This window comes from Micropterus dolomieu, linkage group LG04 (assembly GCF_021292245.1).
Source record: "Micropterus dolomieu isolate WLL.071019.BEF.003 ecotype Adirondacks linkage group LG04, ASM2129224v1, whole genome shotgun sequence".
Classification (NCBI taxonomy): Eukaryota; Metazoa; Chordata; class Actinopteri; order Centrarchiformes; family Centrarchidae; genus Micropterus; species Micropterus dolomieu.
The window spans coordinates 24,398,619-24,411,494 of record NC_060153.1 but is presented as its reverse complement, the minus strand read 5'-3'; the positions used below and the strand labels follow the sequence as shown (position 1 = coordinate 24,411,494).

Genomic DNA, 12,876 nt, shown 5'->3' with positions numbered 1-12,876 from the left:
TGGGGAGTTTGTGTTTAACGGTAATGTTATTAAAGGGTCTCGTGTATGATTTGATAAGAGGAGTAACTGCTTCTCACAACGTGTCTGACAGCCAGAGACCTACAGGTTGGGATGAATATCTGCAATCGTTGGCTATATTGAATATACCTTATATAATTTGTACCAAATCAACAGGTCAAAATATTTAAGATTAAGAGAAAGACTTTTGGAGAATCTTCTCCTCTTATTACTGGACCACCATCTACACCTCTTGTTACCAGAGGGCATCGATTAGCAAACAATGAAACAAGTCCCTTTGTATCTCCTGAAATGCGATTGAGTGATTGGATAACTTTTTAATTGTATATCGTTATTGGTTTTAAATAAATACATAGAGACATAACTTTATCATTTCAAAGTGTTTTTATTTATATCACCGTAATAACAAAATATTATTACTATATTTAGTCATTATATTGTCATAAGATAATCCTCTATCCATATAGTAAAGAAAAAACACACATTGCTGACCACACACTACAGAATCCACATCTTGCACTTGTCTAACAGTATGTTGCGTGGACTTACAATTACTGTTGAGAAAGACTGAAAAGGATTCAGGAAAATGTGAGTATACCGGAGAGTTCCCAAAACTGTCAAAGAATGATCCCACACCCTGCTTGTAATATAGCAATATAGATAGCGACCCAGTGTTGTACTCCCAGGTGGAAGGGGTCTGTGTTTACCACCAACACGGTGGGTCTTTTTTTAATAACTGATTTAGGAAGCTAGTAACTAGCAAATACTCCGAGAAAGACGCCTTGCTTCACTACCTTATCAAGTACTTTTGACAATTCTATCGTATTCATACTATCGTTTGTTAAAGTTAGAAAAAGTCAATGAGAACCTGTCTTCTTGATGATATCTCAATTATAGAATCATATGTGGCGTAAATAACCACATTTATTGTGCATTGAAGCGGATTTCTAAAACGAGCCTCTAATCTAACGCTACCGTTTTTAATGAGCGACATATGGTCTCCGCATCCTTTATCAGGGCTCAGGTTAAAACAGAACAGACTATATCCATTACAAAATTTGTCGCGGGTTATGGGCATAGCGTTGTTTTTAAGATACTTTCCAGTTGCTGAGTACAATTGATGATACTCCCTGATGGCATTCCCTCTGGTAAAGTTGGGTTGAAATGGTTTTGAAGGATATTGTTGTCCGTCAACGTATAAACATAAAAACTCTATATCATAATGGTTAAATGTAAATGGATTACGCACATAACTACCTGTAAATGCTTCATGGTCTACAAATCCTACTACAATAAATTTAGGTATTTGTCTCAAGAATACATTTTCTTGATTACAAACACGAGTGCCCATAGGGACACTAAAAATTTTACTCTTTCAGACTGTTTCTATGGGGTATTAAACATTACCATGCATTAATGCCTTAGCGTGTGCTAGCTTAACAGCCGTAGATACGGTGACTTTCTTTACAAACAGGTTTGCTGACATAATGTTAACCGTCTACAGTGTTGCGCATTAAGCAAAATTCGTTTTCAGCTCTTATGAATTTTTTCTTGAGGTCTACGCCATTTATCATTAACTTGTCTAGAAAAAACAAGTCAGAATGTAAAGGGGATATTAGCTCCACTAAGCGGCCGCCTTGTGTGTACTCCATTCTTTTAAATAGGCACTCTATTATACCCCTGTAAGGATATGTGTTTGATGATTGTGTTATGAGTCGGTCCCCCAACGATATGTTGACCTGTGAAAATATTGTATATCCAGGGTAGTTGTTAAAGCCCACTTCGTCTGCTTGATCCAGGTTTCTGCCATTATTAGCTTTGGTGATTTTTACGCGCGTGTACAGAAACGTATTGTTTAGATCCATGTAGTCCTCTGTACTAGCTGGAATGAAAAATTCAAGGGGGGCAGAGTCTGATACCACTGCTAGAGGAGGGAATTCGACGTAGATGCATTTCTCAATACTTGTTTGTGTTAACGGCACCATAAACAGGTCTAGCTCTGACTTGACGCACTCTTGTGACAGGCTATGTACCAACGACATTCTCGTTAGAAAATGTCTCTTGTCTTCTGACGTTTTGTCGACTTGCTTCTCTTTGCTTGTTTATTTTTTCTAGTCTTAGTATGGGTCTTCTTATTTGTTGTTCGGATACGCCTCTTTGGTGGGGAACTCCCTCTTTTCCCAGGAGGTCGTTTTATTGGTCGGGGGGCCACGGCCACTATACCCGACCCCTCTTGACGCCTGTTCATGACGTTAGTAATAACATCCGTAGCTATGTTTTTAGCAGCTGTCTTTAAATGAAATGTAAATCCTGTCTTGAATAAGGGGAATGCTAATCTAAACAGACCCCTAAAGATACCCCCTAACCCTGCACCATACTGAGCACCGCGCCCGCTGCATCCTGGTAAATCGTCACCCGCTTGGGCTGTATAATATGCAACGTACTTGTCCGCATTGTGAGCATATGGATGGTACATGTTTGCTCCTTGTCTAATAATATTTTACAGGTCGAAAGTGTAGCTTTATTATCACTTTGCCGTACGTAAAAGGGATATGTTGATTCTGATCTAACTTGAGAGAAATCTCAATACTATGTGTGTTTTGCAGAGCCTCAGATAGTGTGGTTTGTCATAAGTATTTGTGGTCATTTGGCCCCGCTATATGTACTATTCTTAAAAGAGAGAAGAACACTGTGTTAGTTCGTGGCTGACATCTAAATGTTGCAATTCCCTCGTGAGTTTTAAAAGCCGCTACGGGGATAAATCCCAACATTTGTTCAAGTTTTCCTTGAAACGTCTTCTATGTCTCTCGTTGGTAAAATGCTTACTCTGTTGGTAATGTTGTTGTAATCAAGCTCAATGTGACCCATATCGTTTTACGATAAACAACTGTTTAGTTCAGCTATTATGTGTGACATTGTTCTATAGAACCCCTGTGTCGCTGATAGAACTACCCTCTTGTTGGATTTTTTATCAAACACAACAAATTTTTAGTCTTCTGATGAAAACGATTTCCATGTTTCCAGCACGTATGCTGATTTATAGTGTAAAGGCTTGGATAGTTTCGTTCTAAAGTTTGCTATTGTATTGCTCGGGTAAAATAATGCAGACGAGTTGCTGGGCAGGGTGCCAAAAAAATCATCTGTATCCATTTATACGTGTGTTTGTAATCTGCTAAGGTAGCTGAATGACCTGTTTTTCCAAAACCCACAAGTTAAATTCATCTGGCCATCCGACCCATTTGACTAACACCATGTCCCGGCCTTGTCTTTTCTTTCTAGATAAAATCTTTTCTATTTTAAATGTTTTGTTTTTATCTATAATAACTTTTAGCATCTCTTGCTCATAAAATGTTCCCTGTAATATTTCACCGTCATAGTCTTTTAACCTGTAAACAGGAAGGTCCCTTGACACGCATTCCTTTACAGTGAAATATTCATCAGTATAATTTTGCTCATAACCTTTTTTAAAAGGGCCGCGTAGTTTTGAAATTCTTACAGTATCGCCCACCTCATATTTAAAACAAATTACTCTTTTATCTTTTGTTTCATACAAGTTGTTAAATACGATATCTTCATTGTCTTTTGTTACATCAATTGGTTCATTTTAATTCTATGATGATAACTATGATTGTAGGAGGTGACTAAATCCTGCAATATATCTACGTATCGTTTAGAATTATTGGCTGTTAAATAACCCCACATTTTAGATTTCAGAGTCCTGTTAAAGCGCTCTACTACAGATGCCTTAGTCTCATTTGATGTGGTAAAGTGTACGATACTATTAATTTTCATTAACGCGTCGAAATCCTTGTTTAAGAACTCTTTTCCCTCGTGTTTGAATTTTATGCGGTATTCTACCTTCAGCTAAGATATCTTTAAAGGATTCTGACGCATTTACCACTCTTATTTTTTAAACAACGCACCCATGCGTATTTTGAAAACAAATCTATACACGTTAATAAATAGCGTATGCCGTCATTTTCAGTAGAATAAGCGTACATGTCGACTAGATCTAGCTGGAATTGCCAATCTATTGAATTCACTAAAACCTTGTTTCTCTTACAATGCACTGGAGCCGTCTTGTGTAGAGTATAGGCATCTTGCATCATGAGCCAGTTTTCTACGTCTGAATCTGCGTACCGAACTCCAGTAGTGTCAAATATGGCCTTTTTAAGTTTTTGCTTGCCTCCGTAAGCCCCTGCGTTTTCTGTCGCATTGTATATATTTCTCATCACCTCCTCCATGATCTTTGTTACAAAGACTGACGCTTCAACGTCTGTGTTCATGTATTTTATTTCCAACGACATACACAACATATCCGTCAGCAATGATTACAAGTATACACTTTTCAGAAAATCAGTACAAGCACCTATGTTTTTACAAACCAAAAATTCAGTTAAGCTGTACATTACATCAGCAACATCGAAATGTTGTTTTCTGGTTAGCATTAAAACACACAAATCAATGCTAAAAGTATAAAAACAAAACACATGACCCATATGAAACTCATTGTCATTCACAGGAAAAACATTTGCTATATCGATTAGATTAATATCTCTTTTTGACATGGTTTAGTAGACTAGACACATTCCCCATTGTTTTTAGTGTTGTTCCCCCTTCCAGATGTCCAGAGGTTCCTTAACCACTGTGCTCACACTGTCCTCCACTCTAACTACCCGTTTAAGCGAAGCAATGAGAAAAGGGTTCCTCAGCCAAATCTGTAGAGCAGCTGCTGCAATGTCTCGAATACTGCATTCACACGTTGGCACCAACCCAAGACCACGTAGGACGTATTTTTGAGCATCAGCGAAATTTTTGTTACAAAGCTTCTGCGTAATTTGTCTCTTATGTCCTTTGATATAAAAGAAGGGTAGCGTGTCAATGCATGTGTGAGGTTGTTTTCTGCTCCATTCGTCTGTATATGCACAATGCACACGTTTGTATAGCTTTTTGCTGCAGTATATCGTATAAATAATAAGTTACAGTTACCTGTATAATACCGCTAGTAGTAGTGTAAGGAGATGTGTTCTTGTCGCAACAGTCCAGAGTGTACAAACATGCACCCTTAAACGGCTTGACCCTGCTCTTATCCTCTTCTGCTTTTTCTTCAGGAACGAGAAATGTTAAATTTCTTTTCCCCAGTTCTTTGCCATAGTCATCCACCCATGAGTTATCATCATCCTGTAGTAGTGGAAAATTTTCAGGGCTGCTCGATAGATCCTCACCCACTGCACATGTTCTCGTACCTGCACAAAACATTTTAATTAGAACAATGTCACCGTCAGCCCCGTCATGGAGGTCTTTGAGGTTGCCTGCGGTGTTGTTTGTTGTTCATCTTGCTTGTCCTCAGGACCAGAAAGTTTTCTTTTGATCCCTACATAGCTAACATAAGGTTTATACCATCTGAATAATTTATCAATGTGTGAGAAGATTTCAAGGGTTCTATCCCATTCTCCCCATTGGACCACAAAGCCAGTGCTGAACCACGTCTCCCACTCTTTTGACATGATGGGGGACATAATGTGCGGTGTGCTTTCACGAAGAAAAATTTCATCAAGCTTTCTTGTATAAAGATGATGATCCGTGCTCAAACAAGAATCCCGACATTATAAAATCTTCCACCGCCCATTCAATTGAGGCGCCCAAGCCTTTCGGTCCATAAGATCAGCCAATGTCATTGGGGGAGTCTTCTTTCTAGGAGCCATACTCATTGCAACAGGATCTATAATTATACGTAGTTTTGGAGTCATTACTACTAAATGATTACCTGCGACGTCCATGATTGTGATGCTGCAAAGATGGCACTATTGTTCTGCGAAGATAGCTCTGTCTGATACGAACTCACCCCCAAAAACTGTACAGTCACTGTTCCACGCTCTCGGTCAGATGTAAGTCAAAAAACTAGCCCGCTATATATACAACCGATTGTTAAAGCCACTCCCAAACATCCGCTTTTAGAGGATAACACCAGACATCCCATACACATAAACCCCCCTTTTCACATCCGTCTTCACCTTTTGGTGATCAACCCCCATCGCGGCTAATAGAGGATGAGGCCCATTCACATGCACGCGCTTTGCTAACCTTTATTTACTACTCAAATCCAACATCTCCTTGCTCAATTTGTTTAACATGAAAACACAATTAGAAATTGTACTACTAGTTATATGAGTATATATTGATTTCTTTCTCGTATTTACAATGTAAAAATTAAAATAGGTAAGTAAAAAAACAAACATTGCGTACTTTGTTGCTACCTATTCATTTCCCAAATGATAAAGGGCCGACATCAACCATGACATGGAGCGATCTTAAGACAAACATTTCTCCACCAGCAGTCAACCAGAATGAAATCCAGCCACATTTAGCATTTTTGTGGATTTCAACATCCAGACATGTCTGTTGGCTATACTGCTCTCTACACCTACACACATACAGAAGGGAGAAGCTAAATATCAGGGGGATTCTGCAATTCTTTTAAATGTCGAAGCAGGTAGAGGAAGTGAGGGAGAAGAAGTGAGCAAGTGTGTACACCAAAATAATAGGCAAAGTAAGCAAATACTGAAGGCCTAAAACATAGCGGATCATTAGCAGGTGATATCTCAAAGTGTAAGTAACTAAGTGAATTAAGACCTATACATTTACAATGTTGAATAACCTCTGCAACCAAAATAAGCTTAACTCAAGTTAACTTAAAAGCAACATTATGTAATAATTTTATTTTAAAACAACAGCTTCAAAATCATTTTGATGGCACACTGACTTGTAATAGGGTGAATGGTGTCTCTGCATGGCCACTATGGTTGCCTGGTATTGCGCTATGCACCATTGAAATCCCAGGTAGTAAAAATATCGCAAGAACGGCTCGTGTTAATCATCACTTCCTGTATGCCTTTTGTGGTGCTACATAGTTCTTCGCATTACAACTATAACTGAACATGTGGCTGTGTTCAGGGCGGGACTCTTATAGTACATTACAAATTTGGTGTGGATGTGAGCATGTAGACTGAAGTTAGTTGTTTTATGACGAATAATCGTCATAAGACTCACCGTTTAATCGTCAATGGGTTTAGACTGTACAGCACAAATCTGAAGTCGGCCGGACTAAATCGCTAGGGGGGAGTTCGTTAAAGTACAAAGTGTGTAAATCGCCAAAAATTAAATCCAAAATGGCGGACTTCCTGTTTGGTTTAGGCAATGGCTCCAAGAGGCTTTTTTGTGCGTCTGGATGTGATACATGTACCACAGAAATTTCGTACATGTAGGTGAAACTTTGTCTGGGGGCTGCTCTGTAGGGGGCGCCGGCGAGCCATTTTGCCACGCCCATGCGCTTTTCGAGTATGTTTAGGCCCCCAAAATTGAGGTTGCTTTGCAGAAAAAAGAAAGAAAGAAAAAAAAAATTCGTGCTCAGGCCCTAATAATGTACAATGTGTTCTTTCTGTATATGTATCAGTATGGATATCATGGCAGAGGCTGTAAAGAGACCAAAGAAGACGTTGGCAGAGAGCAAGAAAGAGAAAAAGAGAGAGTGAGTGAGCAAGAGACCAGACAAGAGTAACCGGCTGGGTTTTACTCGTTGGCGTGAGTTAAAAGAGCTGAAATGATGCAAGACAAATGCAGAGCTGGCCTTCTTGTTCTTAATAGCTGGTTTGCAATGTCTTGTGTTGTTGCTCTTGCTTAATGTTTGCCTGTGTTAGCAAAGTTGTTGACTCGTTGATGTTAGCAAACTTAGTAGATAACACACTCAGACATCGGTAAAGTGGTACTCTTGCGTTGGTTGCTTCTAGCGTTGTTGGCTAGCTTGCCACCCAAGTTTCAATCAACATTATCTAACTTTTTACTATAAAATAACAGCTGGAGAAAAGTGGGGCCGGCTCAGCAGCCAATTTGGAAATAACATTAGCTAATGGCAGGGGTGAAGGGAATGACAGAAATAGCTAAGAAAAGAAAAAGAGATGTGCTGGACTTTTGCGAGAGCTTCGTGAAATGAAAGGCTGCAAGGCAGACACTGAGCTGGCATTTTTTCTGTGTACACAGTTGGACTAGTTAGTAATATTGCTATGACTTGTGTTGTTGTACTTTCTTGGTGGCTGTGTTGTGGCCTTGTTTACAACAGCGGTGAATTACACTCTGAATTCGCCAAATCTTACATAATGTTGCTTTAATGCAACATAAAACCAAACCTATCGCCAACAATCCAAAGAATTTCATAATACTACTCACTGAAAACCTCTCAACTCTTGTTACAGAGACACCAAAGTCATCTGTCAGGAACATCTAAGGGCTTCTTGTCCCTCTCTCAACACCTTGTGAAGGTCTGGTGGACCTCTAAGGAATGGACGCTGTGCTTCTGAATGCCAATCAGAATCTCAGGAGACACCTGATCCCTCTATCCTTCTCCCCCTCGCTTCTCATCTCTTCTTTTTCTCTTGTCAGGCAGAAGTGAATGCTCAGGGCTACACGTGTTAAGCAGATGTGTGGGAATTGGAGAGAACATCAAGGTTAAGACGAAAGGTGCCCAAAACCCCCCAGGCAACTCCGCTACCTGTGTAAGTATTTATGTGTGACAGTCTCAACGGAGGAGGGATTTTTTTTGCATATACATCAGAGATAAAAAGCGGGATCTTCACACTCTGTATGTTTATTTTTTATGCATATATATATCTACTGTATGTTCATATGCATGCATCCTGGGGCTCATAAACGCCTGTTTTGTGGGTGTAATTTACAGTAAGCTTGTGTTCATATTAGTGTGCTGGAATTTGAAATGAATGTAAATATATGTTATTACTGTAGACATGTTATCATCAAGCTTTAGTGCCAAATGGTACAGTGACAATGACCAACAGTAATATGTATTATATATCTATTAGTGTATCTGTGCACCTATTTATAGTGTCATTTACAAACCATATTGAATTTGTGCGTTCATCTGTGTCATATCATAGTAAATATGACATCACACACACACACACACACACACACACACACACACACACACACACAGACTTCACAAATAAATAAGTATACAATCTACAATCTATGTACATGCACCTAATAAGGTGAATATGTAAATACGTATGTGCATCTATTGTTTGTACATTGTGTACAACTCACTATACATATAACTAACAATAGTATTTGTCACGCAGATGTACAAAAAGTACACAGCTATGAACCCTACATAATGAGAATGTTAATATTACAGGATGTTGAGTTTGAGCACTGCACCATTCAGACATTATGTGTCAGAAAGATCCAAGAAAGCAGTGCACAGCCTGCTTGCCAGTCAGCATTTCTCTGTGTATGTTTCATGAGGATGATGATATGATGATACAACAACTGTGTTCAGCTGTATAATTTTAACCAGCTTTGAAAACTTTCCCTGCTGTGATGAGAAATCCTTTGATGTCTCTGTGCGGGTGGTGGTGAGACACAACGAGGATGTTGTACATTCGGTTGTTCTGTGTTGGCCCGATACATTTTTCATTGTCTTTTTCAACTGTTGCATTTTTAAAAATAATCTTCCAGGTGCAAAACTAGTTATGCATAATCCTATTCTTCATCTAAAACCCTGTACATAATACAACAAAAACACAAGTGTGTTGACTGAGGAAGTGCATCAGGATAATCCTACTGTAGTTTCACAGCATTACATTTGGGCCTGGTTGCAGGTTTAAAGAAAAGGTATTTACAATTAATGATCCTAATATACATTTCACACTGGCCCTGATTCTGGCTGCCCAACCTCCCTTTCTAGGTTAAGTTGGGTTAACTTGTACAAAATCACAAAGCTAAAGGGGCATTCAGATGGAAATCAAAGTTAGATTTTTGCGCAAGCTTGTTTTCGCAGTCTTTTTTGCCACAAATAGCGAGTGTATGAACTATATACAAGTTAGCTGTTGCTGTTAGCTAGCGAGTAGTGTATATGCACCAACTCTGTGTATAGACTGTGCCTGTGTGGTACTTCAGCGCTCTCTTTCTTTTCATCTAACCTCAAACAAATACTAGATGAGCAGATTTGTTTTGCTCAGTTTTAAACATTATTAAAACTAGTTTGACTCAGTACAGTCAAAGAATTAGAGCGAATACATGTCAGTTCATTTTGCCTGGAGACCTGAGGAATGCAAGAGCATGACATTTTTTATTCATGGTATGCTGGATGCAGGTGATAGCGGCCAATGTTGTGTTTCTGTTTGGCCTCATGATGCCATTGTTGTCTCACTGTTACAATAAATAAATAAATACACAATGATGAGAACGTTACAACAAACATGATGGTCAGCAGCATTTTGTTTATGTCAAAATAGTCTGATGTCTGATCAGATAACATGGGTATTGCACAGGTGTGCCTTAGGCTGGCCACAATAAAACTCTGTGCAAAAGTCTGATCAGCATCTTGATATGCTACACCTGTGAGGTGGATGGATTATTTTCGTCAGAGGAGAAGTGCTCACTAACACAGATTTTGACAGATTTGTGAACACTATTTGAGAGAAATAGGCCTTTTGTGTACATAGGGAAAGTCTTAGATCTTTGAGTTCAGCTCATGATGAATGGGGGCAAAAACAAGCACAAGTGTTGCGTTTATAATTTTGTTCAGTGTAGTTTCTTCAGTTACCTTGACCTTGCTGCTATTTATGCGCAAGTAGTTTTACTGGCCAAAATGTCCAACTGGGGCAGCCAAAATATCTGGGGACAGGGTACCCCCAGGATTCTCAAAGTTAAATTTAAAACTTTTTAAGACCTTTTTAATACCACCTAGGATGAAATTTAATATCAACTTCACTGCCGTATAATGAAAAACCTATATGAATTCTAATGCCAGAGAAAGTTATTTACAAAGAACACATGTATTTGATAAAAACATTTTATCATAATACATTAATATTTAACACACTATAGCTTTTTGGGGTGTGTTTGTACTTTGATATGAATCAAGGACGTCACTTTGTGTTGAAAAGTGGTGAATAGGGGTTCAAATTTTGGTTATGATGATACACTTAGCTCACATGCACAATTTACAATATAGGGTTCACGAGAACAAGACAAGAAGATATTTTAACACTATTTTGATGAAATATTCAATGCTGAAATATATAAATGGGGTCCCCTAGAAAATTTTGAGCGCTAAACACTTAATTTCCTCCATTCTGGAGACATTTTCTGCCCCAATTTATGGTAGAATTGTCTTTATTTATATAAAATGATTCAGATGACAATTCAAACAGAATATAATGCAGTACTCAGCTTTTGTTTGTTTTTTTACACGTTTCTTCTATATTTAAATGGCATTACATGTTTTCTTACTGTGCAAATAAACCTTTCTCAAAGCATTTATTTGTTTTGTTTTTTTAACATTTCTTGTTTCAAGCCATTTTTCAGAACATATTTAACAAATGATGTCCCCAGTATCACCAGCGTAAATTACACCAATGAAATCAATCCAATATTTGTACACTAAGAACCCTTATGGGGTGAAATCAAAAATACTAACAAATTGTGCAGTATGAGTTGTTACAATTAGTTACACCTTGGCTAGATAAGGTAATGTAATATAATATGCCAATTGCTTCAGTTATTATTCATCCTGTTCGGTTTTTGCATCTTAAGGCTGTTTGAAATATAGTGTATATAGTATTGGCTTGAACGTAGCAGAGATACAGTAAGGAATTGGGCTTGTTTTTTCATCGTCCCGGTGATCGGCGCATATGGGTGACGTAAACTTAATGTGCATTAGCATGTCGGATGTTTCCATTCACATAACGTTACCTTACAACAGTGGTGCAACCCCAACACACAGACACGGTCCTCATACACAACTGTCTCTCCGTTGCTTTTGTAACATTCACTGACCAGGAACCTGCAGGCGGGTCTTCCAGCTCCGCTGTTTCATTAGTGCTCGCCATTGTGTGAGCGGCATTGTCCTCGGCCTCAACCGCCACTTGTCCGTGTCTCTGGCTTTCTGAATTTCAGACACCTTACCATTCTCAGGCGACGAGCTAGCGTCAACTTGTTAGTAGCCCGTCAGAGACGTTTTGTTTTCTTTCCTAACTGACTAATTCGCCCAGGGCTTGGATGCCAGAGCTTGTGCACTGTGAACACTCCACAGTCCAGAGCGGAAAGCTAAATACTGACGTAAACAGTAATGTTACTAGTACTACCGTATAACATCAGATACACCAGATAATTATAAAGTCACACATAAAAAGTGTTTATTTATGACGTTACAGCATTTATTTAATCCTACGAAAGGACAAGAACAAATTTAAGACCTTGGTAAACGAAATTTAATACTTTTAAGGCCTTATTTTTGGAATATGAAATTTAAGACTTTTTTAATACTTTTAAGACCCCGCAGGTACCCCGTAGGGATGCACCGCATGTTCGGCCATCGAAATGAATTGGCTGAAAACAGCAAAAAAAAGGCACTTTTGGTGTTCGGCCTAATAAGTCAAAAGACCAAATAAATTTTATCGAACAATTTTGTTGACATGTCGGCAGTGGGGAAGCAATTTAAAGTGTCAGAGAAAGACGCAAAAATCGCCATTTGTAGACACTGTTCTGCTCGATTGTCTCAAAGCACATCCACTCCCTGAGCGGCTGACTTCTTAGGAAAGGCAACAAGCGGTCTGACCCGCTTTGAGTGTTTCTGTCACTCGCTTCTGAGAAGGCGATTAAGCTAGCCGCACTTACATTTGGAGTGCACACATATTCAACCCTTTATGGTAAATCCACTGAAATGGACCAGTGCGAGCTGACAGGCAGGTTAGCGACCTTGTCCTGTCATTTTCTCTCTTTACAAAGACATGTGTTGCAGTATGAGAGTCCTACCTGAAGAGAGGCTGTGAAGTCTTC

The 12,876-nt window shown here is 38.9% G+C and overlaps 1 long non-coding RNA gene across 1 annotated transcript in view; it reads left to right on the top strand.

Annotated features, from left to right (window-relative positions):
• Positions 1–12,876, top strand: part of LOC123970010 — a 112,115-nt gene that overhangs the window by 89,971 nt on the left and 9,268 nt on the right. Inside the window, exon 3 of the long non-coding RNA XR_006824843.1 lies at positions 8,455–8,567. This is a non-coding gene — a long non-coding RNA (uncharacterized LOC123970010). The remainder of the gene's footprint in view (positions 1–8,454; positions 8,568–12,876) is intronic.